Source organism: Eleutherodactylus coqui, chromosome 7 (genome assembly GCF_035609145.1).
Source record: "Eleutherodactylus coqui strain aEleCoq1 chromosome 7, aEleCoq1.hap1, whole genome shotgun sequence".
Lineage (NCBI taxonomy): Eukaryota > Metazoa > Chordata > Amphibia > Anura > Eleutherodactylidae > Eleutherodactylus > Eleutherodactylus coqui.
Genome location: NC_089843.1, coordinates 189,396,565 through 189,421,516, shown reverse-complemented (window position 1 = coordinate 189,421,516; position 24,952 = coordinate 189,396,565). Strand labels below are relative to the sequence as shown.

Below are 24,952 nucleotides of genomic sequence, written 5' to 3'. Positions count from 1 at the left end.
ATCTCTACTGAGGGCACCATAAAGTTGTGACAGACAGGGTGATTTCAGCAATCTGTTACTTATGGGATAATGTGCAGTGGTTTTTAAGAACTTACAGGTTATTCCTGCAGTTACAAAGCAAGAGTAGAGTCCAGTTTATGCATGAGATGCGCCTAGCGCGGCTCATCCACCATAATTGGCAGTTTTCTTGTATGCACTGTGCTAGCAGAAGCCTGTCAATCACAGGGTGTGGGCGAGCCGGACTAGCAGCACCTCATGGATACATTTGAATCCTCTTTTGCAAGTAATTGTAGGAAGAAGCTGTAAGTTCTTAAAAACAGCTGCACATTACTCCAAATGTAACTGACTACGGAAATCAGCCAGTCTGACACTACTTTCCTCTGCGCTTAGTAAAAACAGCATATAAGACAAGACAGAAAGGATGGCTAATTGTCAATGTTAAAGGGGTTGTCTCATGAAAGCAAACCCTTTCCATATGTTTATTAAGAAAAATAACCACCACACAGGGGCATTCTCTAATGAAATAGCCCCTTTAAGAACATCATTACATCTGATATCATAGAATGGTAGAGTTGGAAGGGACCCCCAGGGTCATCGGGTCCAACCCCCTGCTCAATGCAAGATCACTAAATCATTCCAGACAAATGTCTGTTCAGCATTCTATTGTATGTTGGAACTATGGTTTAACGTGCACCTATAGATTTCTATTGGGAGGTGCTGATCTATTTTATGCTATAGCATTACGTCATACTTCAGGAGCGATCAAAGCATCGCTGGTTGTTGTCCCCCAGGGGGACTTTAAAGTAAAGTAAAAAAAAAAAAAAAGTTATAAAAGTTTAAATCACCCCCCTTTTGCCATATCGATTATTAAAAAATCTAAATCATAAAATAAAAATATGTATTTGGTATCGCCGCATCGGTAAAAGTCCGCTCTATCAAAGTAGTGCATTATTTTTCCCGCACGGTGAACGTCATCTGAAAAAAAAAAAAAAAAGAATGCCAGAAATGCACTTTTTTAGTTACCCTGTCTCCCAGAAAAAATGCAATAAAAAGCGATCAAAAAGTCATATGTATTCCAAATTACTACTACTACTATCAGAAACTACAGGACATCCCACAAAAAATGAGCCTTTGCTCAACTACGCCGACGGAAAATTAAAAAAGTTATTGCGCGCACAAAATGACCGCAGAAAATAATAGAAAAAAATTAAATGTCTTTGAAAAAAAAAAAAGAGTAGTATAGTAAGAAAAAACCACAAGTTTGGTATCCTAGTAATCGTACCGACTCATAGAATAAAGTTATCATGTCGCTTTTGTTGCAGTTTGTGTGACGTAGAAACAAGATGCACTGGAAGATGGCGAAAAGTGGTTTTTTTAAAATTTTACTCCACTTAGAATTTTTTAAAAGTTTTTCAGTACATTACATGGTACTTTAAATAGCACCATTGAAAAATACAACTCGTCCCGCAAAAAACAAGCCCTCATACAGCGACGCCGATGGATAAATAAAGGAGTTACGATTTTTTTTAAAGAGGGGAGGAGAAAACGAAAATGGAAAAAGAAAAAGGGGCCGCGTCATTAAAGGGGTTGTCCCGCGGCAGCAAGTGGGTCTATACACTTCTGTATGGCCATATTAATGCACTTTGTAATGTACATTGTGCATTAATTATGAGCCATACAGAAGTTATAAGAAGTTTTTCACTTACCTGCTCCGTTGCTAGCGTCCTCGTTTCCATGGAGCCGCCTAATTTTCGGCGTCTAATGGCCAAATTAGACGCGCTTGCGCAGTCCGGGTCTTCTTCTTTTCTCAATGAGGCCGCTCGTGCAGGATGCCGGCTCCGTGTAGCTCTGCCCCGTCACGTGCCGATTCCAGCCAATCAGGAGGCTGGAATCGGCAATCGACCGCACAGAAGCCCTGCGGTCCACCGAGGGAGAAGATCCCGGCGGCCATCTTCAACCGGTAAGTAAGAAGTCACCGGAGCGCGGGGATTCAGGTTAGCGCTGTGCGGTTTTTTTTTTAAGTCCCTGCATCGGGGTTGTCTCGCGCCGAACGGGGGGGGGGGGGGGGGGGTTGGAAAAAAAAAAAACCCGTTTCGGCGCGGGACAACCCCTTTAAGGGGTTAATGGCTAACAAACATACATGATGTTACAGCAAGCTTTCCAACCTACTTAGGTTTCTCTTACTGACAACAATCACAGTTTGCTCTACTGGCTAACATGGTACTAAACCTTTTTAGTTTGACGGATGATGTGGTATGCTTCAGATCATGAGCCTTTCCTTTCCCTCTTCTAAGGCTGGGTTCACACAGGGCGGATTTGCTTCTATTTTGCCGCGGTTTTTCCATTGCGGTTTTGCTGCAGAAGAAATGCTTCTGCGGCAAAACCGCTTCAAAGGTTAATTTTGGCTTGCGGATTTTCCTGCGGATTTTCTTGCGGAAAAATTCGCAAACATTTTTTTCCGAAGCGTTTTTTTACTTTTTGCCACGTATTTTGGTGCGGATTTTGCTGAGTCCATAGAGGTCTATGGACAAAAAAGCGCTGCGGAAAAGACAGAAGAATGGACATGCTGCATCTTTGAAAACCGCACCGCAGTTGCATTTCCGCACTGCGGCTGTGCGGAAAAAATCCTCCCTGTGAGAACAACTTTTTTGCAAAACTCATTTGTACTGGATTGCACTGCAAACGCAGCAGTTTTGCCGCAGTGCGGATATGCAACGGCAATCTGCGGCAAAACCACAGCAAATCCGCCCTGTGTGAACCCAGGCTTACTGTTTTCTTTTCCTATCATTCTGGTACAAGTTAATCTTAGTTTCACCTGTCCAAAGTATCTTGTTCCAAAACTGAGCCACTTTTTAAAAGATGTTTGCTAGCAAAGCATTCACAGATTTTTCTGTTCTTGAGTATTACTAATGGTTTCATCTGGTTATAAACCCCCTACACTGATGAGGGCATCTCTTGTTTGTTGACTTTGACCTATTTAGTTATTGGCTTATAGTAACTAGATGTTGTAGAGCAGTTTTTGGTTATCAAGGAAGGAATTCTATAAACATATGCTTATGGCCTCCAGCACGCAGTCAGAAATTCCGCTGTGGGATTTCCCGCCCGTGCCTGTTGCCATAGGATTGCATTAGATAATGCAATCCTATGCAAACAGCCGCTATCTGACCGCGTGAAAACTCGCGAGGTAAACAAATCGTGGCATGCCATATTTTTGTGTGAGCAGAGTGAGAGAGAAGACATTGTAGAGCAGAGAGAGAAGACGCCGGACAGGTCAGTAGAAGCTCAATACCAGGGCACGGGTAGCGTCCCGTTGCAAGAATTGTTGCAGCGGGATCTGACCTGGCCATGTGCAGGCGGCCTTAGGTGTCTTCCGTGCTCTTCTAGGCCTTTTAGTGCTGCTAAACTCACCAGTACTTTCCTCCTTTTAAAGAGTGTACCAAATCTGGTTGATCTGGTCATTGCTAAAGTTTTTGTTATTTCTCCAATAGTTTTTTTTTTTTTTAGTTTTCATGCACAGCTACCAAATATAAAGCCAACACTAAGAATCGTCTCTAAACTCTTTATCTTCTTAATTTGTCATAAAATAATGAGGCAATAGGCCGCACTGGATCATGAAACTGCTTAACACTCAGTTGGCCTATTACCTTTGAGCTTGAAAATGTAGATAGACTATGAATAAAATGGCTGTAATTCCTAAATGGTTACTGCAATATTTTTGTTAAAACCCTTGAATTAAAGATGGAAGTTTCAATCACATCTTAATGGCTCTATTTTAAATCCATTGTGGTATTGTACAGAGGCTAAATTATGAAAATTGTGTCGGTGCTCAAACTACTCTAGACCCAACTGTACATGCAAACTTTGCCATTAAATGTGAGGCATCAAAGTTTTCCAAAATGAATTTTACTAATCACCTTTTATTTAAATAAATCATTTCAGTCTGTGAAAATCCAAGTAGCAGTATTCAGTATTCTATTGCGGTATATGATGACAGCATTTGGGTCATAACTGACAATACTTTAGGGGAAATGAATGGAATTTTTTACTGTTTTTACTTGGATATTGAGGAACAATTTAGTGATATCATTTGGGCATTATGTTGCAGTACTATGTAGGCAATGTATGGTGTACCATGTTTCGACGAAAATATGACATCGTCTTGTATTAATTTATGCCCTTAAAGAGGCCCTTTAATTTATGCCCTTAAAGTCTTATTATTCTTCTACTCGCCTGGTCCGCGGCGCCTGGGTTCCTCGCGCTGCTTTACGGCACTGCAGCAGGCTGCAGTGTAATCCTTAACGTTGACACAGCCCTCTCTTTCTGATGACGGGGCTTTCAATATCCCGCCTCCAGCAAGCGAGTGCTGTAATTGGATCCCGAGCGCCGCTGCCTCAGCCATTCAGAGCCGGTGCTCGATGAACCAATCACTGCCATTCAGTGATGTAATTCACTGAATGGCTGTGAATAATCGTGCGCCGGCTTATATTTCAAGCTCCCACACAGAAAATCAGAGTAAGGCTTATTATCAGGGTAGAGCTTATTTTCAGGGAAACACAGTAGTACTGAATGAAGTGGACATTAAATTGGTGTTTTATTTAGTAATGCAATATTTTTTTTATTTGCAATATTTATGTCCAAATACCACTATCCAATATCAAAGAGTATGAAAGATAGATATGTACTGAAAGAATCTCTAAACAGGAAAAGTATTTTCTTTCAGCTAACATGATTCAAGAATAGTTAACTTGCGAAGTTTGTTTTGTGCAAAGGTATCTTTACTGCTAACTGCAATTCCAAGTTGTGGCCCAGTGACTTCTTTTCTTTTCCTTTCAGGAACAAAGAGACCCAGAAGAACAATCATATTTAAATGCACTTAGTTTCATGGGGTTTAAGAACAGTCATCACAGCTAGAGATACCTGGAAAGGCTTTATAACTGTAGCTGGTGCACTTTACTGTGCTGCCAATGAATGCCTGAGCGTGCATTTAATCATAATTTTTAATACAAAGGTGCTCTGCAGCAGCTAATCTCTCTCTATTCATCTGTGCGGGGCTCAAAGCTCCGTCCATAAAATGCATGAACAGAGGATTCAGCGGGGAGCAGTGCGGGGGCGCGTTTCAAATGTTTGCAAAATAATTTTATATAACCTTTTCATTGTTGGATATTTTGGATGGTAACATGTACAGACTGAAGTTTTTATACATATCTTGAATTTCTAAAATTTACAATAAAAGAAGCCGAAAGATAGCAATTTTCAAGTATGGCTTGTAAATTTAATATTAAAAAGGTACACGAAAAGTGAAGATTAGTTGATATTTGCCTTAATGAATTGTACAAAAGTCACATTTTAGGAGAAAGGAAAAGCATCTATCTGTAAGTTACAGTGAACACTATAGACGCCTAATATCTCCTTACACAAAATATAGAAAAGGCTTTTTATATAACAAACCTCACAAACTATATGCGGATAACTTAAAGCTTTCCCATTGTTCAGCAAGTGGAAATCAGCTTCATCAAAACTAGTACTCCTCTACTACTCCCTTGCATCCAAGTCACGATAGATGTTGCACAAGCCTTCCCACTAGTACACAGAAAGAACATACTCTACTGCTTTCACACACTTACTTTAGGTCTAGTGATGAGCGAACGTACTCGTTTAGGGTAATTTCGCAATCGAGCACCGCTTTTTTCGAGTAACTGCCTCCTCGGGTGAAAAGATTCGGGGGGCGCCGGGGGTGAGCGGGGGGGGGGGGGGGGGGGTTGCAGAGGGGAGTGGGGGGAGAGAGAGAGAGCTCTACCACGCGGCCCCCCGAATCTTTTCGCCCGAGTAGTCAGTTACTCGAAAAAAGCGATGCTTGATTGAGAAATTGTCCTAAACAAGTACGTTCGCTCATCTCTATTTAGGTCCTTTCCACTGAAGAAACATATGTAACGCAGAAGATTTGTGCTCTACAGCAGATGGCTCTTGTGTTACTATGGAGGAGGCTGAGTGACACCGATAGTCACATGCAGTAGTCTACAAGGGAGATGATAAGGGACTGAGATTATGTACAGAAGCCTTTTTCTTTGGTTTTGCAGAACATATTCATAGTATCCGTCAGAGCTCTTCACTGGCTGAGAATCATCATGTGGTTCTCCCTCAGACTCTACCGCTTCCTAGAAGATATAACCAGTGGTACATCTTTCGGTGCCTGTGAGGAACACTATCACCACGATGGGCAATACACTGCACTGAGAGACCAACAATCGACTGAACAAATAAAATGCAGAGTTTTTTTTTTTAATTATCTGCGCATGTAAATGAATATTGTTCATTCTGTAGTTCCAACGATTAAACGCTCCGTGGAACCTAAGTTGTGGACTTATTTCTGCAGCTATCCCTGACAATTAAAGGGGTCTTACTGTAGGCCCAAATATGTAGTTTAACCCCTTAACAATATATGACGTAAGTTTATGTCCTGGGAGGGTGGTACGTAATGCAGTGGGATGTAAACTTACACCATGTGGATGGCGAGGGCTCAGAAGTGAGGGCGCACCCTCCCGCAGTGGGAGTTATCTGTGACTGATAGTTGGCCTCCTGAGATTGATGAGACCATCGATCTCCACTGTTAACCCCCTGCATGCCGCAAGGTATGCAGATCTTGCCATGCAAAGGGTTTACAGAGGGAGTATGTTCACTGTGACGTTATTGGACCTCTGTGATTGCATTTGGCATACTGGCTTGCCATCGCCTATCATCGCTATTGTAAATTATAAGGTATTACAGTACAGAAGTATTGTAATGCATTATCATAGCAGTCATAGATGTTAAGGTTCAGGTCCCTTACGGGACAGAAAGAGATGTAAGGAAAAAAAAACACCTTTTTTTGCACACTTTATCCTATTTGTATAAAAAAATACAAACTGTAAAAACTTTCCACATATATGGTATCATTGTATCTATAACAATCCGTACAGTTAATTTAAACACAGTATTTATGCTGTATAACAAAAACTGTAAAATAAAAAAAATTTAAAACTGAGGCAACATGTTTATTTTAATCGTTTTGACTCCCAAAAACTCAATAAAATTGATTAAAAAAGCCAAATGTACCGCAAAATAGTACCAATAAAAATTATAGCTTATCATGCAAAAAAACAAGCTCTCAAAATGCATCATTTATTGAAAAATAAAGTTATGGGACTTAAAATGTAACGATGTAGAAAAAAATAATAATTTCCCCAAAAATGGATTTTATTGTGCAAAAGGTGAAAAACCTAAAAAAAATTATTATTTTGATATTGTTGTAATCATATCGACCCACAGAAAACAATTATCACGTTATTTATGCTGTATGATGAACACTACACAAAAAAAAAAACAACGGCAGAATTTATGTGGTTTCTTTCTCTGTTCTCAAAAAAAGAAATAAAATATACGCCTATTACAAGGGCCCTATCAAAAAAAAAGAAAAAAAAAGTTTTAAAATACATTATATTGACCCAAAAAATGGTCCTAATAAAAACCACAGTTTGCCACGCAAAAACAAGCCCACATATGGCCATATCGACGGCAAAATAAAAAAGTTATGGCTTTTCAAAAGGGCAGATGAAAATCCCCCCCAAATCATTGTGCCTTATGACCAAAATAGGCCATGTCATCCAGGGGTTAACTAAAAATTGCCATTCATAATTGTCTATGCTACTGCTTACTGCAGTCATTAGAGCAGGGAACTAAGATTTGTTTAAGGGCTCAATGAATGGCTAAGTGCTGCCTCTGATTGGTCACAGCGCTCAGCCAATCAGAGGCAGCGCTTTTAGGAAGCAGGGATTTTTCAATCCCCAGCCAGAAAAAGAGCAGTGCGGGGACCTGGAAGAAGATGCCGGAGAGGACAGCGCTTCTAAGGTGATGTGTATATATATATATATTTTATCTGCAGCTAGAGCTTATTTTTAGGGAAGGGCTAATATTTAAATCCCTTACCCGAAAATCCCTGAGGGGGTTGCCTTCATCCCATTGCATTCAATGGGGTGGCAGCAGCGCCAGCCCCATTGAGAGCAATAGGAGAACATTGCGCTCCTTTGCAACAGCCGTGACAGGGAATTCTTCAGTGCTGTCACAATGTTCAGTGATGAGGGGACTCCCCGCGAGGATGAAGGCATTCCCTGTCACAGCTGTGGCAGAGGATCACAATCTTCTCTGTATGCCGCCAGCCCCATTGACAACAAGGTGAAACCCCTGAATGTGACAGCATCCAGGGGTTTCACATCCAAGGAATCCCCTGCTGCAGCTGTCACAGCCACAGCAGGGCATAGTGATCCTCTCCCATTGCTTTCAATGGGGCCGCACTATATCTGCGAATTTTAGGTGCGCGTGTAAATCACTGTCCCATTTTTTGCATCAGCGAATTTTATTCGCATGTGAAAACCGAACATGTGACTGCTTTCATTGGAAAGCATTGGTTCTAATATATGCAAATCACAAATGCACCTAACATGCGTAAAAAAACTCCTCGTCTGACAGAGCCCTAATATGGATACTTTTCTAATTTCTCCGTTCCTCAATGAGCTTCAGAGTAGAAGCAATCTTTCTCCTAGAACCAATCTTTTGTACAGCAGTGAGGTTGCCAGCCATCATTTCTTACTCATTTCTCAAACAGAGCAGCATTTATGCATTTCCAATATTCTGCAGAACAGTAATAGTTTTATCGATTCCCACTTTCGGTTCATATATAAAACATCTGCAGCTTTCCAATGCGGTAATATGGTAATCTGATTTCATTAGAGATTTCAAGGGACAATTTAAACAGCATTCTCATTTTACGGTGCACAGTATTAAAGTTTTAAGGTAGGTCACCGTTCTGTAGTGGCCAAATGTGTGTCTTTTAAGGAAAAAACAAGCTGCAATATACTGTTTACGAGCTACTTCATAATGTTTAGGTTTACTAGTATCACCGAAGAAAAAGATATACAACTGAACAGAGAAAGTTGTTAAAGGAGATGTCCCGCGCCGAAACGGTTTTTTTTTTTTTTTAAACCCCCCCCCCGTTCGGCGCGAGACAACCCGATGCAGGGGTTAAAAAAACCACCCGCACAGCGCTTACCTGAATCCCGGCGGTCCGGCGTCTTCATACTCACCTGCTGAAGATGGCCGCCGGGATCCTCTGTCTTCATGGACCGCAGGGCTTCTGTGCGGTCCATTGCCGATTCCAGCCTCCTGATTGGCTGGAATCGGCACGTGACGGGGCGGAGCTACACGGAGCTACACGGAGCCCCATAGAGAAGAGGAGAAGACCCGGACTGCGCAAGCGCGGCTAATTTGGCCATCGGAGGGCGAAAATTAGTCGGCACCATGGAGACGAGGACGCCAGCAACGGAGCAGGTAAGTATAAAACTTTTTATAACTTCTGTATGGCTCATAATTAATGCACAATGTACATTACAAAGTGCATTAATATGGCCATACAGAAGTGTATAGACCCACTTGCTGCCTCGGGACAACCCCTTTAAGTTCTCACTTTCAGCAACTGTCTGCAAATTAGCAAATTACTCCACTCCCCTTTAGTTATTCTAAAAAAATCCAATGAGACGAGGCATGGGGAGACGTTCCTGCATTGAATGGTAACAGGGGACAAAGTTGTCACCTGTCCCTTTTCATGATCCATATAATGGGTAAGTAATCTTTCACACATCCTACGCTAGGGAAAAGTGATATGGAAAAGGACCTGGGGGTACTAGTGGATAGTAGACTAAACTGGAGTAACCAATGCCAGTCAGCTGCTACAAAGGCAAATAAAGTCTTGGGGTGTATTAAAAGAGGTATAGGGGCGAGAGATGAGAACATTATCCTTCCATTATATAAGGCACTAGTCAGGCCCCACATGGAATACTGCGCACAGTTCTGATCACCGGTGCTGAGGAAAGATGTTACAGTACTGGAGGGGGTTCAAAGAAGAGCAACTAAACTAATACATGGAATGACGGGACTGGAATACCCAGAGAGGCTATCCAAATTGGGATTATTTACTCTAGAAAAAAGACGGCTAAGGGGTGATCAAATAACTACCATGTTTCCCCAAAAATAAGACAGTGTCTTATATTAACTTTTGTTCAAAAAGGTTTAACTTTTTTACATGTATAGCTGTCTGGACACATTTAAATTGACTTTTTTAAATTAACTGTTAGCAGGGCTTAATTTTGGAGTGAGGCTTATATTTCAAGCATCCTCTAAAAGCCTGAAAAATCATTTTGCATCCTCAAAAATTCTGGAAAATCATGCTATGTCTTATTTTCAGGGGATGACTTATTTTCAGGGAAACAGGGTATGTATAAATACATGAGGGGGCAATACAAGGATCTCTGCCATGATCTGTTTACACCCAGGACCGCGACGGTAAGAAGAAGACATCCGTTACGATTAGAGGAAAGCAGGTTTCAGCACCAACATAGAAAGGGATTCTTTACTGTAAGAGCAGTTAGACTGTGGAAATCTCTGCCAGAGGAAGTGGTGATGGCAAAATCAATAGAGGAGTTTAAAAGGGGACTTGATGTCTTTCTGGAGAGGAAGGATATTATAGGTTATAAATCTAAGGTTAATTTTTAATCCGGGTATACAGGCAGGTAGGAACCATTAGGGGTTGATCCAGGGAACAGTCTGATTGCCATTAGGGAGTCGGGAAGGAATTTTTTCCCCAAAAGGGCTAATTGGCTTCTGCTCTTGGGGTTTTTTGCCTTCCTCTGGATCAACACAGGAGGATAGACAGGCTGGACTAGATGGACATTGTCTTCATTCGGCCTAACGAACTGTTACTATGTTACTATGTTACATCTATGACATGAGTAGAGAGTGGACGACTGTTCTTGAATTACTCGGCTTTGCATGGTCTATTTCCTGTAACTGTTTGTTGTGTGTGATTGAAAACTTTGTTTGCTACTGGTATGAATGCAACGTCTGTGACGGACGGTACATATACTGAGTTTGACCACACTCATAAATTAAAACCTTTTCAGCACAGTCATGCCTTGAAAAAGGAACCCTGCACTTGGACAAAAGACTCCTGCGACAAAGCGCATAGCTACTGCCCAAGCTGTTGAAACCTTTCAGCAGACTAAGCCTGTCTTTGTATTTGCATTTAGATTTTTTTCAAATATGTTGAATGTTCGGCTTAGTGGGGGGCTCTTTCTATGAAGGGCATCTACTTCTGCACTGCTGTCACCCATGAAAAAACCTGAAGAAATAAAGGTGATGCTTCCAGATTGTCTTTGTAAAACGGAGGCAACAGAAATCTGATTGTGTGGTAGACTTGCCCCTGGATCTTGAACGTTGGCATGTATCTTGACTCCACCACGTTTTCCACATCCAAATGACATCATCTGGAAGGGACTGTTGTAGACCTGGATAAGTGAGCGATAGTCGTTCCGTCTAAACGCAGCCAACGACCGATTGACAAACGGTAATCGGCACAAAACCCGTCGCTGGCTCATTCCTTTATGATTTAAGTTTAAGCAGCACTCATTCTCATTCACTTATACAGCGAATGTGAAAGACTGAATGATTTCTTGTTTGAATAAGCCAACAATGTATCTTCCTGTCTAAACCAAAACAGTCTGCAAGAGGTAACAAACTAGCAATGATGTCATTCGCTCGTTCAAACGATAAACCGGCTTGTCTAAAAGTCCCCTAAGAGTCGTGTTGCTTTTGTCTCCTATATGTGAGGTGACATGCAGACTCTATTTCCACTACCACTAAGGATTATAATTTTTACATCAGTCATGCCAATGGTTTTGTACAGGATTCTAATGGATTGCATGTAATTGCAATACGTCTATCATGTTTATATTTTTTCTTACCAAAAATAATACCATAATAGGCAGCTATTGGGCTACATCTTCTCTAGGTATGTTCTTATATTGCACATATTCATGAAAATCTGAATTTATTTCCTGAAAAGTACAGTAAAATATGCACTATGGAAAACTATCTACTATGAATTTATAATCGGGAAGATGATGTGATGCTAGTGAAGAACATAGATGAAAAGTCAGGGTTAAAATGGATCACTGTAAGTGGCTTTAAAGATGTGGTTGCCTTCTTTAATCTATAGTTGCAAAGCAAGGCTTCTCCTATTAATCTTCCTCAAGTCCAATTATGGATGACAGGGTAAGTCACCTTTGTGCTCACAGTAAGGAACTAAGGAACTGAGGATCTTAGTGAATGGAAATACTGTTCACACATTAACAAGGGCAGTCATAAATTAAATGGCTAGGTCCCAATGTTATCACAGTGGAGGTGAGCTACCCTTTAGAAAAAGGTGAATCAAATACTTTAGAGACTATTCAAGCACATAAGCATATTAATTAGTCTTTTAATAAATAATAAGTTGCTTCAAGGGGTATTCTGGGACCTTTACTAGTTACTTCCATTGAATCTGTGTCGCATGGCGCAGTGGGTACTTGCTCTACACGGATAGGCAATCTTCTTCTGATCTCACATCCATTGGATTCCTAAGCTTCCTTCTAATCGTCTCTGAGTGCATTGACATTGGCAGTTATCTAGTAACAAGGGAGCTGGGCTGGGACCGGATGAGCATGTACAGAAGACAAGGTCCTGAAACTGCCAGAGCTACAAATCACATGTGAGGAGAGGGCAGAGTCCAATGAACATGTGCAAAAGATGCTCTAGAAGGTGCCGTGGCAGGAGATCTCCGTCAAAAACAGGGCACGTTTTGGCAGTAGATTCAGGATAGCAGCAAGATGGCTCATAAGTGGGTGTGGGGGTAATGAGTGTAAGGACTTCTTTTAAAAATGATTTTAGCTCGTCTGACAGATTTTCAGAAATTCGCTTTAAATATAAAACCCAATTAAAAATTATTGAAAAGAAATGGAATGGGCTGATTTCTAATGGAAATATCTAACTTATTTAGGCAGTCACAGGATATCTGGCCATTCATGTAATCTGAGAATGTGAAAATCCAACTCTATCACTATCAGTAGAAATCCAAACAATCCTAAATAAAAAATACATCCCAAACCTAACCCCTATTAAAGGGGTTGTGTCACAGATCTATTGTGCAAATGGGGCATACGGACCAATGGGGCAGAAGGTATCCCTCTCAGGCTTTCTTCCATAAGCTAGAGTGAGGAACTACTAACAAAAAGCAACTCTCATTCTGGCAAACTTTGGCCAGCCAGGTATTATGTCATGTTGCACATGAAATGTGTGGCTGCTGATATTTTTTCTAGCAAATTCAGCTTTTTATGAGAAGGTGGACCTGGATTCTATTGAAAAAGGTTTTTAATGGGGATTTCTGTCATGGTTAAAAATACCTGTTTGCATCTGTCTTATAAGTTTGTCAGGATCCTGTTTTCAACAGGACAGACCAATGTAGACATCTTGTTTCACCATCCTGTTTTTTCTGAAACTCGCAATATCAGTTAGCACCTTTACATTTATCTATACGTCTCTCTCATATACATATATAGACAGGCACTGCTACTTACATACACACATATATCCATGTTTATATGTCTATCTACAACACCAATTCCAAAAAAGTTGAGATGCTGCGTAACATGTAAATAGGTGTGTAAAAATAATGCAATGATTTGGCAATCTCATCTAACCATATTTTATTCACAATAGAACATAAAACATATCTGAAGTGGAAAGGGAGCCTTTTTTCCATTTCATTTTTAAAAATTTACTCATTTAGAAAATGCAACACAAATCACAAAAGTTAGGCCAGGGCCCTGTCTACCATTGTGTAGCATCCCATCTTTTTACAACAGTCTGTAAATGTCTGGGAAGTGAGGAGAACAATTCTGGAGTTTTGGGAGAGGAATGTTGTCTCATTCTTCTTGTCCGATGGAGGATTCTTGCTGCTCAACAGTCCTGGGTCGTCTTTGCTGGATTTTTAATTTCATAATACACCAAATGTTTCTATTTGTGAAAGGTCTGGACTGCAGGCGGCCGGCTCATTACCGGACTCTTCTTCTGTGAAGCCAAGCTATTATGATGGATGCATTATGTAGCTTAGCATTGTCTTACTGAAATATGCAAGGCCTTCCCTCCTTGAAAGAGATGTTGTCTGGCTGGGAGTATATGTTGTTTCACAACCTACATATACTACTGCTCAGCATTGATGCTTTTCAAGATGTGTATTTGCATATGTCATAGGCACCACTGCAACCCCATACCATCAGAGATGCAGGCTTTTGAACTGTGCACCGCAGTACACGGTGTCTGTGGTTTCCAAAAATAATTTCAGATTTTGATTCATCTGACCACCGAACAATTTTCTATAGTCCATTTTAAAAGCACTTCGGCCCAGAGAAGACTCTGACATTTCTGGATTGTGTTGATATATGGCTTATTCTTTGTATGATAGTTTTAACTTGCATTTCCAGCTTGCATGGCAAACTGTGTTGACAGACAATTTCTAGAAGTATTTTTGAGCCAATGTAGTGATTTGCATTACAGAATCATGCCTGTTCTTAATGCAGTGACACTTGAGGGCCTGTAGATCTCGAGTATCCGATATTGACCATCGGCCTTGTGTCTTCTGTACATGAATTTCTTTAAAGGTAGGGATTATTCTTACCGATAATACCCTTTCTTGAGTCATCATGACAGCATACATATGGAGGTCGCCCTCTTGACCTCTGTAGGGACAGGAAGCAGGAGAGTATAAAGGCACCTCCCCTCTACCGCATCACCAATGTGTACCGAATGACTACAGTGACTGTGCTTTTTTTTTCTTTTTATTGTGAATCAACCGTCAGATAGCAAAAAATAAAGGATCTTACAACACGTTTACCTCACGTCTAAATATTTTAGAAAAACTAAAATAGGGAGTGTAGGCCCGTATGCTGTCATGATGACTCAAGAAAGGGTATTATCGGTAAGAATAATCCCTACCTTCCCCTTCGTTAGCATACACATGGATAAGTACCATATTAATTGGCGTAGGGTGGGACTACAGCTTGTAGAACCTTTCTCCCGAAGGCCAAGTCACGACTGGTCTATAAATCTAGGCGATAATGCTTAACAAATGTATGCACATTGGACTATGTAGCGGCCCTACAGATTTGTTCTAAGGAGGCTTGCGCCCTCTCAGCCCAAGATATGGCTCTTGTAAAATGAGCTTTGAGTCCTTCAGGAGGAGGAATGTCTTGGGCTTTGTAGGCCTCTTTTATCACCCTTTTCACCAACCGGGCAATCGAATGCTTAGACACTGCCTTTTTCCTGGCCAGCCCCTGGAATTGAACAAACAAACTATCAGTCTTTCTAAACTTTTTAGTTGTTTCTAAGTATGATAGAATGGCTCCTCTAACATCTAAGTGATGTGTTAGGTGCACTGTTCAGACACAATTTTCTGCTTCTGTGTCTGGCAAATATGGGCATCGTTCCATTCTCTCAGTTCCCTGAGCTTATATTCACTCTCTTCCAGCACTCCTAGGGTTAATGGCTTCTGGTCTCCTGTTCAGCTGATGCTCCTTTTCTAATCACTGTCCTATATAGCTGTCCTGGGCCTTTCAGACCTTGCTAAAGTGTTGATGAGAATTGTTCCTATCTCTTCATGTCAAGCCGCTACCTTGCTGTCGGCTTATGTTCTGAGCTCTTCGTTCGTGTACTCTGTGGTCTGTTATTTCTGTTGTTCGCTTCTCTGTTTATCCTTGTCAGCTCATTCCTTCTTTGTTTCCGTACTTCCCTTTGTTGTTCTATCTTTGTCCTAAAGGTGTTCTGGCCCGTCAGGGTAAGTCAGCGCCTACAGGAAGACCGTGGGGTCGTCCTTATCGGGACGAGTGCTCCACTTATAGCCAGGGGTTTCCCTCTCCTGGTTATCAGTTCAGGGAAAGATACTTTCCCTAGTTTCCATCCGTATACAGGGCTGTTCATCTGGTATCTTATCTCCCACACTGGTGTTTGCTGTCAGCCGTGCTGAATCGGATCTTCACCTACCCGGTAGGTTGACACAGTGGTTCCACATCCACAGTCCTTACAGTACACTGCAGCCATGGATCCCACTGACTCCTAACATGAAGGTCTTCCTGAATTATTCCAGGAGATGATGCATTAATGTGAGAGGCAAGAGCAAATCTTGACGTATCTTTACAATCTGAGTACCCGTCGTTCTGATATTCCACCTGCCATAGCGGTACCGCAGTTCCCCACTGTTGCGACAACCGCTGCATTGCATCCACTGTCAGCCGCCGTTTTTGGTTTCGAACCCGGCTTGCGGCACCGCCCCGCTATGATGGGGATTCCAGACAATGTTGTGGTTTTGTTATTCAATGTTCCTTGCACTTTGAGCTTTTGCCACACCTTTCCCCTTCAGATCGCACCAAAATCGCATTCATGGTGTCTCATCTTACAGGTCAGGCTTTGGCATGGGTCAACTCCCTCTGGGAACGTAATGATTCACTGGTTAATAACCTTGGCTTGTTCTTTGAGTCCTTTCAAAAGGTGTTTGACGAGCCTGGTTGCTCATCTTCAGCTGCGTCCACCCTGTTGTGTCTCCGTCAAAATAACGTCACTGTAGGCTAATATGCTATCCAGTTTCGAACTTTGGCCTCAGAGCTGGGATGGAACAATGAAGCTCTGGTGGCGGCATTCTGGTAGCGGCTAGCAGGCTGCATTAAACATAAGTTGGCGGTTGGCAAGGTTCCTAGCTCGTTGGATGCCCTGATTTCTCTGGCTACGAGGATTGACCGGCGGTTCCAAGAGACATCTAGGGAAGTTATGCAAGAGAGGAGGTCAATCTGTCTGGCCCTTCACTTCCAGAGACCACTCTTCTCACCGCCGACCACTACCTAGTCTAGCGATCCTGAGCCCTGCTGGTGATGTCTGGGGCAACCAGCTCTCTACTTCTAGGTTTGCCATGGCTCCGATTACACAACTTCACCTTGGACTGGAGTACCGGTGAGGTATTAAGTTGGGGCACCACCTGCTATACCAAGTGCTTGTGTCCTGTGCATCCTATCTACCGGGTTACCTTACCATCTAACCTACAGGGTCTACCGAAACCTTATCATGGTTTTGCAGACATCTTTGACAAGAAAGAAGCTGAATGTCTGCCATCGCATCGTCCCTAGGATTGCCCAATTGACCTTGTGCCTGGTTCCGTGCCTCCTCGAGGTAGAGTATACCCTCTTTCCCTGCCAGAGACCCAGGCCACAGCCAAATATGTTACGGAGAACCTGGCTGGAGGGTTTATCCGTAAGTCATCATCTCCTGCAGGTTTTTTCTTTGTCAAAAAGAAGGATGGATCACAACAGCCCTGTATTGACTATCGTGGTCTGAATGCGATCACGATTAAGAATAAATACCCTTTACCCTTGATCCCTGAGTGATTTGATTGCCTGCAGGGGGCTCAGGTTTTCACCAAGCTTGATCTGCGTGGTGCTTATAACTTGATCTGCATCCGCGAGGGAGATGAGTGGAAAACAGCTTTCATTACCCGAGACGGACACTATGAATACTTGGTAATGCCCTTTGGTCTGGTTAATGCTCTAGGTGACTTTCAGGAATTTGTTAACGACATTTTCAGAAATCTCCTTCAGCAATGCGTTGTTGTGTATTTGGACGATATCTTGATTTTTTTCCCCCAGATATACCCTTGCACCAGAGTCAGGTTTGCACGGTGCCTGAATTGGCCTTGTGTCCACAGTCCTAGAGCAATCCAGCGATTCCTGGGCTTTGCAAACTAATACCGGCAGTTTATCCCACACTTCTCCTCCCTGACTTCTTCCATCTCTGCTCTCACACGTAAGGGAGCAGATGTCAAGCAGTGGTCCCCGGAGGCAGAGTCTGCTTTTCATGCTGTAAAGGTAGCCTTCATCATTGACATCATTGAATGGCTGTGATTGGCTAACGCAGCGCCGGCTTTCATTGGCTGACGCCGCGCTGAGTTAGCCAATCAGAGCATTAGCTTTCTGCAGGCGAGGCATCCAAGACCTGCATCCGGAAAGCAATGCTCTGTCGGCGTGGAGGAGGGAGCAACAGCCTGCAGCAGCGCCGCAGATCATCACAGAGCGCCGTGGGAGGTGAGTAATGATTTTTTTTTTCTACAGCTTATTCCCCTGCGTTTAAGACGATCCCCGACTTTAGACAAGATTTTCCAGGGTTAAAAATTTGTCTTATACGCCGGAAAGTATGGTAGTTTTTGGAAGTGGATGAAAAACAAAGTTGCCACCAAAACTGGTTCAGGCTGGAAAGATTTGGCAAAAACTGCAGCATTTTGCCACAATCTCATGGTAATCAAGACAATTAACTGCAGTTTTGTGTGCACATCATACTTCTGATATCCGTTTAGGTTGTACAACTTGAAAGTTCTGGACATACACACAAAATATGTTAGTCCAACAGAGGCTAAAAGGGTGTCCTTTTGGCTTCCGTCTGGTTGGTATGTCAGTGTACCGCAAAATAAAAAAAGTGTATAAAAAACGGAGTAAATTATGTTATTCCATACAACGTGAACCAGTTAAAAACTGTAGATATATATATATATAGTGTATAGGTTTTTGCTTTATTTTTTTACAATCCCGCAATGGTAACAGCGCGATTGAACCTCATGGCATTCTGCCTGCCAATGCTCACTCGAGGAATTCTGCCGCAGATGTCCGCAGCGGGAAATAAACCGCGGCATGTTCTATTTGCCATGGATTTATGCTGCGGGAGGTCTTCATTAATATAGCATATTAATGGAGACCGCAGAAATTCGCGATCACTTACAGTAACTATCTTGTTGTTAAACGCTGTACTCCCGTGGCGTAAATCCATGGGTGTATCCTACAACACTAGTGGGCCTGAGCCCTAAGTGATATTGAAGTAAGCAACATTGTTGCAGCAGTCTCTAACTATATAAATCATTCCAAAGCATGTTCTATTGCAGTGACTGATGAGGCTGTTTTATGGACACAATGGAGCCAACTTATCTATACATTTACACCAAGCACATTTGCATAAATACATGTTGGAATACTGCATTTTGGCAAAACGCGTATTGACTAAAGGCCCATTTACATGAATCGATCAATCAAAAATCACTCAAATGACAGTTTGAGTGACAGTTTTGAGCGATCATCTTTGCATAACTCTAAGTACCTAATTAGCTACTTAAGAGTAAAGGCTCATTTAGACGCAACAATTGTCACTCAAAATTCGTTAAAAGTGTCAAATGTGAGCGATAATCATTACGTGTAAACGTGCGCCCATCGCGCACTTTTCGTTAGTCATTCGTTCATCGTTGTCTTTCAGTCCGCTTAAAATCCAATGTTTAGTAGTTCGCTTATTGTTTGGTTTAAATGAAAATCATTCAGTCTTAATGATTTTTGCCTCATTTTTTTACCTTCACTGATGCACATGTCATTCAAACAAACTATCGTTCAATTATATCGTTCATTTCACGACTATAATTGTTATGTTTAAACGCTAGTCTTTAAAAGCAAAACAATCACTCACTTTCAACACTTTTAACAAATTTTGAGTGATGATCTGTGCATCTAAATGGGCTTTTATGCAGGTGTAGCGAGATACTGCTGACAGCCGGAGCACAAAGCAGCTGTTTCGAATATGCAAACAACTGCATTGTTCACACTACTTTCAACTGCCAGTGGGATACCAGCTGAAAGAATACTATCAGCACCACCTGCTGAGATATCAGCTTGTGGCACTGATAAAGCTCATTGCTAATTTCTAGCTGGCTAGAAATGAGCGATGAATGAACAGTGCACGAACCGTGCACGATGGCAGCGCGTTTGGACACAACGATTATTGCTCAAAAGACGGCTTTTAAGCGAATATTGAGTGATAATCGTTGTGTCTAAATGGGCCTTAAAGGCCTGTATGAATGTGAATGTTTCAGAAAAAGTAGGTGGTGAACGTATTAAACAATCTTACCACAAGTTGCTTATTAGAATTTGTATCATATTATTATAGCCCAGCAACTTATCTATAGATCCCCCAATTCTAGGTAATACGGATGCTTTTAAGTGTGCATTCCACAACAATGTTATTTTCCTTGCAAACTCAAATGTGTGATTCTATGGTGCTTCTAAGCTTGCAGAGCAGATTGCAGCTTTACTACAATATCAAGAAGCTTTGCTAAGTGGGAATGGTGATTTAAACCACAGTGTATCTGTCTTCTACTAGAAGGTAGAGATTATCACAGTGGAAGGCATGGTGGGGTAAAGCAGCTGAAAGATCAGTATCTGTGAGACTTTGTCTGCAAAGCCCAGTTATTACGAAATACTTCAAAGACTCCGACCTCTACAGTATAAGTTACTGTTATAGAGGGAAGCTGTCTTGCATCAGCCATTGGATGCTGCTTTTACTGGACAGTGTAAAGCTAGGGCGGCCTCTGCCGTATACTCCATCAGTAAAGCCAGAAAACACAGTACAGCGCACTTGCTATTTCCTCTGATAAAATGACAGACACAGTGACAGAAACCTGATAGACTGCATTACAGTCAATGTTGTCTGTCAGGCGCCGTCGCTGTCTCTTATGTGACAGCCATCATTTTCGGTTTTCAGTTCCTATGATGGAACAGAAAATAAGAAATGATTAGAGCAAATATGAACCTAACCGAACGAGTTCTTTCTATAAGGTTTTCAGTGTTCACTATATGCAGACACTTAGTTAAGGGTTGTCTAGTAGTATCAAAGTTTTGCTTTATTTTTTTCAGCGCTATCGTCATGATTAGCCACAGGCTTTGTCTAGTAACTGGACATGCATACTCGCTGTGTGCCGCCAATCCCCATGAACTATAATGGCATGCCTGCACATGTACGTGCCAAGATAGCGCATGGTGCGTTTTTTTCCCGCGCGAGTAATACATAATACTATGGTTACAGGAGACTAATGTTATAGGAAGTGACGCAGGAAGCAGGGGCACATCGGCGTCAGGAACTCAGCAGAGCCGCCAAGAGAACCGGCATCGGCAGTGGCAGAGGAACTGCTGGAGGTAAGAGTATACAAGAGTAATCAATCTAATTCTCTCACTTTCCAATGTCATAGAAACTTGAAATTTGGCATGAGCATTGATTATGTCATAAATAGAAAAAGCTAATGGGTCCCAACTCGATTATTCAATTCTAAGCGCCAAAGAATTAGCGTCCAAATTTTACGTACGGAATCTAATTCTCTCACTTCCCGATGTCATAAAAACATGAAATTTGGCAGGAGCATTGATTATGTCATAAATAGGAAAAGTTAATGGGTCCCAACTCGATTATTCAATTCTAAGTGCAAAAGAATTAGCGTCCAAATTTTACATACGGAATCTAATTCTCTCACTTTCCAATGTCATAGAAACTTGAAATTTGGCACGAGCATTGATTATGTCAGAAATAGGAAAAGTTAATAGGTCCCAACTTGATTATTCAATTCTAAGCACAAAAGAATTAGCGTCCAAATTTTATGTACCGAATCTAATTCTCTCACTTCCCGGTCTCATAGAAACTTGAAATTTGGCACGAGCATTGATTATGTCATAAATAGGAAACGTTATTGGGTCCCAACTCGATTATTCATTTCTAAGCGCCAAAGAATTAGCGTACACATTTTACGTACGGAATCTCATTTTTTCACTTCCCGATGTCATAGAAACATGAAATTTGGCATGAGCATTGATTATGTCATAAATAGGAAAAGTTTATGGGTCCCAACTCGATTATTCAATTCTATGCACAAAAGAATTAGCGTCCAAATTTTACGTAGTACGGAATCTAATTCTCTCACTTCCCAATGTAATTCGGCACGGGCATTGATTATGTCATAAATAGGAAAAGTTAATGGGTCCCAACTCGATTATTCAATTCTAAGCGCAAAAGAATTAGCGACCAAATTTTACATACGGAATCTAATTCTCTCACTTCCTGATGTCATATATATATATATATATATATATATATATATATATATATATAAATGAATGTCTGTCTGTCTGTCCTTTATGCATTACTACACCATTCATCCAATCACCATGAAACTTTGGGAAGTTGTAGAGTACACTCCTGGGAAGATTACTGGCATAGTACAACTATCCTACGATAGGTGGCGCGCGTGCGAGCATCGTCGATAGTTATGCCCCCCAGACAAAGATCGTTTGATTTCCATCTCAAGCACGAAAGCAAAAGGCATTACGAGCAAGCGTGTTCAACTACAAAATGATGCATCCGCCGAATGTTTCGCTTGACAATTGCTGGATATTGAGAATGCTGAGGCAAAATGAAAGCTGTGCTGTGATTGGTTGCTATTTCTTATACTGCTGAGGTAACATGAAAGCTGTGCTGTGATTGGTTGCTATATATTATACTGCTGAGGCAACATGAAAGCTGTGCTGTGATTGGTTGCTACTTCTTATACTACTGAGGTTACATGAAAGCTGCACTGCGATTGATTGTTATATATTATACCACTGAGGTAACATGAAAGCTGCGCTGTGATTGGTTGCTATCCTTATACTGCTGAGGTAACATGAAAGCTGCGCTGTGATTGGTTGCTATTTCTTATACTGCTGAGGTAACATGAAAGCTGCGCTGCGATTGGTTGTTCTATATTATAGCACTGAGGTAACATGAAAGCTGCGCTGTGATTGGTTGTTATATATTATACCGCTGAGGTAACTTGAAAGCTGCACTGTGATTGGTTGTTATCTAGATATATAAAAACGAATGTATGTATGTCTGTCTTCGCAGCAACGCGCGACGGGTAAGCTAGTTAATGATTATATAATATTGTATCACTCAAGAAAGGCATCCATGCCTGTCCTGAACTCTTTTATCAAATTTGCCATCACCCCATCCTCAGGCAGAGAGTTCCATAGTCTCACTGCTCCTACAGTAAAGAATCCTTTTACTTGTGTGAGAAAACCGCTGGCGTGAGTGGCTCAATACAAATCAATAGGCTACGGGCATCGCATGTCGCAACGCACCAAGACAATAAGCCCATGTGAGGACGGCCTTACACTCATGGGTGTATTCATGATATTTTGGAGCAAATTAATGTTTGTGGATAAAAGTCTGACTTATATCAACTTAAAAATAAAAAGTATATATGTGCAGACGTACATTTTGGAGGGCACCTTGAGAGGACATAACTATGGCCATTTTGCTTCTGAAACGATTTACAATCAAAATGACCGTGTGTGTATACAGTATATATATATAATTTACATGCGGTTCTTCAGCTCTCAGTAACCTTCTGTCATTAAAGTCATTATTTTATTCCAACACAGTAGAAAAGTAAGATTTCAGGCTTTGTTCACATTGGTGTTCTCATTTCACCGGGATTCTGTTGCTTTTTTATGTACTTTGCAGTGCTATTCTTCCTGTCAAAAAACATTGAAAACGCTGAACCCCTTTAGAAGTTAAAAGGATCTGTCAAGATTTGTTTGGATCGGTTGAAAATGAAAGGCGTGACGCTAGTGTGTACAGAATGTAACCCAATGCATTCAAGGCAAAAAAAAACATAAGAACAGGTTAACATATCTAAATCCGTAAATGCTGTAAAGATGAATCCTAAAGTGCTAGGAGCCTTAGCAACAGCATAGTTACATGCCTATTTAGCTGCTGTACCTCAGCATGAACAAAGGGGTGAGAATGCCATATCAACAAGAGAAAATGGGGAAAAGTAAAAAAAACATTGTGTGTTCAAAAATCTCAACTGTGTGACTCGTATTATCATCTACATGTTGATTATCTTCCCTTTTTGCTAATATGCATTATATATATATATATATATATATATATATATAAATATATATATATATGTATTGTGATATACACGCTTTGTCAAAAATAAAACTCGTTACATCTCAGGCAATATGAGTAAATGATTAGAGTTGTGGTGTGATTAGATGAACAGTCTTGCCACCTGAGACCCTAAAAGTATTTCCATCCAGGGGCATAACTGTAGGGGATACGTTTGCACCCAGGCCCAGGAGCCTTAGGGGGCCCCCATAAGGCACTCTTCTCCATATAGGGAGCCCAGTACTATGAATAAAGCATTATGGTTGGGGGCCCTGTTACAGGTTTTGCATTGGGGCCCAGGAGCTTCAAGTTACACCTCTGGTTCCACCCTTGGGATATAAAAAAGGCTCTCAAAGGCTCCTTGCGTGTAGTGACCTCTTCTTCCGATTGTGTATAGCTTGTTGACCACTAGACGCCTCTACGACGCAGAGAAGAGATTTCACCCCGTTACCAGAGTCTGAGAGGGGCGAAGTATTGGGAAGTGAGAAGCTGGAAGGTTGCATCGACGAATTTCCCACCACTTAGGCTGTTCTGATCAGACTGCTAGGAGGTGTTGGGACCAGTGTATGTGTGAGGGATGCACAATTTAGAGACTCAGATACAGCAATTGTATCACATCTTGTATCCAAGCTACAGGCAATACAATGGGGTACTAGAGCCTCCATGCCCGCTCGTCTCACATCTTGTATCTAAGCTACAGGCAGTAGAACACGGTACTAGAGCCTCCATGCCCGCTCGTATCATATCTTGTATCCAAGCTAGAGGCGGTACAACAGGTACTAGAGCCTCCATGCCGCCCATATCACATCTTGTATCCAAGCTAGAGGAAGTACAACAGGATACTAGAGCCTCCATGCCTCGCCGTATCAGATCTTGTATTCAAGCTAGAGGCGTTACAATAGGGTACTAGAGCCTCCAAGCCTGCCCGTATCACATCTTGCACCCAAGCTAGAGGCAGTACAACAGGGTACTAGAGCCTCCCTACAAGGGTTCAGTTCTCCACAATAAATTTAGCTCTGCTATGAAAGTTTTAATTCTGGCAACGTCTATGGGAGGGATGTTACTGACAATGAGTGTGTATGTATATGTGTGTATATATATATATATATATGTATATGTGTAATATATATATATATATATATACACACACGTACTCCTTCTGGGGAGATGTTACTGACAATGAGTGTATGTGCCGCTACAATTCTACTTTCCACTAACTTTA

The 24,952-nt window shown here is 41.5% G+C and overlaps 1 protein-coding gene across 4 annotated transcripts in view; it reads right to left on the bottom strand.

The window, feature by feature from the left end:
• The window catches only part of PSD3 (pleckstrin and Sec7 domain containing 3), a 562,110-nt gene that overhangs the window by 3,788 nt on the left and 533,370 nt on the right, over positions 1-24,952 (bottom strand). The gene's annotated exons all lie outside the window — the stretch shown is intronic.